Source organism: Coptis chinensis, chromosome 7, assembly GCF_015680905.1.
Source record: "Coptis chinensis isolate HL-2020 chromosome 7, ASM1568090v1, whole genome shotgun sequence".
In the NCBI taxonomy this organism is placed as follows: domain Eukaryota; kingdom Viridiplantae; phylum Streptophyta; class Magnoliopsida; order Ranunculales; family Ranunculaceae; genus Coptis; species Coptis chinensis.
In genome coordinates this window covers 53,463,454-53,466,944 of record NC_141462.1, presented here as the reverse complement: position 1 = coordinate 53,466,944, position 3,491 = coordinate 53,463,454, and positions in this window count along the sequence as shown.

Here is a 3,491-nt window from a genome sequence, read left to right as displayed (position 1 = left end):
TTAGGTTTTGACTTGGTTATTCTTATTCAATTGCTAGAGATGTATAGATAGTTGAGCATGAATAAGGAAACAATAGTTTTATTTCTTAGTCGTTGTAGTATAGATGAAGTTTGTGAGTACCTTCATGGAAAACTCTCACGAGGCTATAACTTCGTCCACTAGGGAATTCCTAGTGGTTTAAGGCCTTGTTGCATATGGTCAATGCAATCATGACTCAGTGAAAGCGAGAGTAGTTAGAACTCCATTTTGGCCACTTATTCTAATTTCTCATATTTGCTTGAGGACAAGCAAAATCTTTGTTTGGGGTGGTTTGATAAGAGCCCAAAACTGTAGTTTTAACCCTTAATAATCATAATTGTTAGACCAATTATGTGAATAATAAGTAAGAGTTAACACTGATTACGCGTTTTTATGCATTTCGGGCTTCAAAGTCCATTATGCAGAAATGTGCCACTTTAGCGAGATAAAAGGAGCAAAAGTCGTGAGAACTTCGAATGCCATATCTTTGGACTCAGACCTCGGATTGAGGCCTACCTTATGTCAAAACGACCGGCTCGGAAAGAGCTTTGCAATGGTCCAAGCCTTGACCCAATCAGAGGAGCAGAAGTGGACGAAAAGTCTGTGGAAGTCAACTGCAGCTGAAGAGGCCTTTTTGGACTGAAAGAATTGGGTTTTGGGCACGATTCTCGGCCCAAAACATGGCTCCAAGCCCATGCACGATTTTTGGATCTGAATGTATAAGAACAAAAGCTTAGTTCATTGTTAATGGTAGATAGTTAGGTTAGAAAATAAATTAGATTAGTTAGCCTCCATTAAACCTTAATTCTAGATCTAGTTTTCATTAGATTAATTAAGTTTAATTTCATTTCAATTCTTGTTTTAGATTAAACTCTCAAATTATTGTTCTTGATTGATTAGATAATAAAAAATAGTTATTTTGACAATTTCGATTTATAGATCTAAATTCCATTATTGTTTGTTATCATTTCATAGTTATTAATTAGATTTCGATTATTGTTTAGTGAAATCGCATAAAGTTAGAATCTTTTCATTATGTTTAGTTTAGATTTAATGGGAATTGTTAGTTTGATGAATCAAGGCTAAATCCTCCATTAGAGGGGTTGATGAAGCCTTGATGAAAACTTAGTGGTTAGTATAGAATTGGTTGTAGAATCTATTCCACTCTAGAAAGTCGTGTTTCGCCATGAGAATGGGTGGACGACTTCACATGCTAGTTAGTACTCGGTAGAAATGCCATGAACACTAGGGATTAGAACTTCGAATTTCTTGAAGAAGAACGTGAGAATCGAGATACAAGAATCTATACTAGGTTATTAAGTTGGATTCGAGGTGGATTCAATTCCCTCTAATCCTTTATCTAGATTCAAAACAAGCATATTTCCATAGTATTAAGTAGTTAAATTCAACGTAGACTCATTTTAGTTTCATCGTAGTATAACACCCTTCGTAAAGCTCTCATTGACTTAAGAGCGACTAGTTAGACTTAGAAAACAATCCATGCTAGGGAACTAGGAGTGGAACGAACTTCGTACTCCATTTAGCGCAAATTCGCATTGAGAGTAGAAACTTTGATAATCAACCACGTAAAAGAATAAGTTTAGTTTACTTACGTTTGGATTCATCGTTCATTTCGTAGGTAAACTACTCATTTTACATATTATCAGGAGACGTTAATGGTGTCGACAGTTGTGAGCCTGGAGGTTTTGTTTGGGTGTTGATTACACTCCAAAGGTTTGGTTGTGAGGGGGATCGAAACCCAACCGTTTGGTGGTGGTTGGGGGTTGGCGGAAGTGCTGTTAGAAGCTCCCAAAATGCGTTAATGGCGGCTCGCCCAAACATCCTTTGTAAAATGATTCGAACTGTTTTTGGTTGATTTTGTTGGTTGTTTGATAATGGGTTGAAGTGGGATAGTGTAGGGTGTGTGAGGGCTGTCGGAGGTTGTAGAAGCCATTAATGGCGGCGCAAAATCTAGATCTAGTTTTGAGGAAGTATATGAATTGAATGATTTGGGGTTTTTGGTTTTGTTAAAGTTGTAGGGGTTGTTAGGGGGATTAAAACCGCTTGGTGAATTGGGTGGTCGAGTGGAGGTCGACGGTGGTCGATCCGGTGGTGGAGGCTGCTGGAGGAAGGAGATGACCGGTTTGGGCCTGGGGCTTGGGCCTTAGATGGTTGTTGGGCCGAATTCTATTTTAGTTTGTTTGGGCCATTTTCATTTTAAGTCTTTGGGCCAATTTTCTTTTAAGTCTTTGGGCCGGAACTTAGATTGTTTTGGTTGGGCCGGTTCTGATTTCCGTTTTTGGGCCTAACCATTAATTAGTGGTTGGCCTGGATTAATCTTGAGTTTTGGACCAGTTTAGTTTAAGTTTGGGCCGGAACTAACTAGTGTTTTCTTTGGGCCAGTTTCTATTTTGTTTGGGATATGTCGGTCCATATAACTTAAAATAGATCTAATTGGGTCTTTAAATGTTTAGACTTTTGGGGCCGGGTTCTAAGGTTTTGGGTTTGGGCTTGGCTAGTTGGGACCCAAACCATTTACCTTAGTCATGAGCCCATGAGACATGCACCTTTGACCTTAGCCATGAACCATGGCTATGACCCTGAACCCGTTGAACATGGAAACGACAATTTGACTTTGACAATGATGTGTTGACTTTGACCGTTGACCATTGACCGTTGACTTTGACAGTTGACCGTTGACTGGAGAATGTTGACTTTTTCCAGATTTTCACATATTTGATTTTATGGACAATTGTAATAATAAAATATTGTCGAACATTGTATAATCTTGTTTGTCATTATCTAATTAAGATTTGACGTAAGTAGTGCGTAAAGTATATAAATATTGGCACGTAACCAGAGGGGAATTCTGATAACAAGACTTAGATTTATATGTTTTTATGAGTATTCAATTATATACGGACTTAGATTCATGGACTTCAGATTTTTGGGGATTTGATTGTGGACTGTGGACTGTTTAATTGTGCTATGTTTTATGTTATAAATTGTATGGACAAATCAAATGCTAAAATGCTGTGGAAGCTTGTATAAATTTGGTTGTCATTATCTAGGTAAGATTTGACGTTGATATTGTGTATATTTTGACATGTGACGAGATAGAAACTTTAGGAGATATAATATTCCTAAAACGCTATAAAAATGTATGCGATACGTTTGAAGCAATTGTGACATTATATAATATGTTGGGATATATATATTAAAGGCAATAGTTTTGGAGAAATAAATGTATAGACACTCCATTATTTTATCTGTGAGATGCTAGTAGAGTATTTGTGGATATTTCCCACAGGATTGTGGTGTAGTGCAATAATATATTGGCACGTGAAAGAATAAAAGTTGTTATGAGATGTATTGAGATAATTCTAAATATATTTGGCTTAGTGCAATAATGTATTTGACATGCACGTGATATAGTGAAATGATTATGAGTAATAAATGTATGACACCTGAAT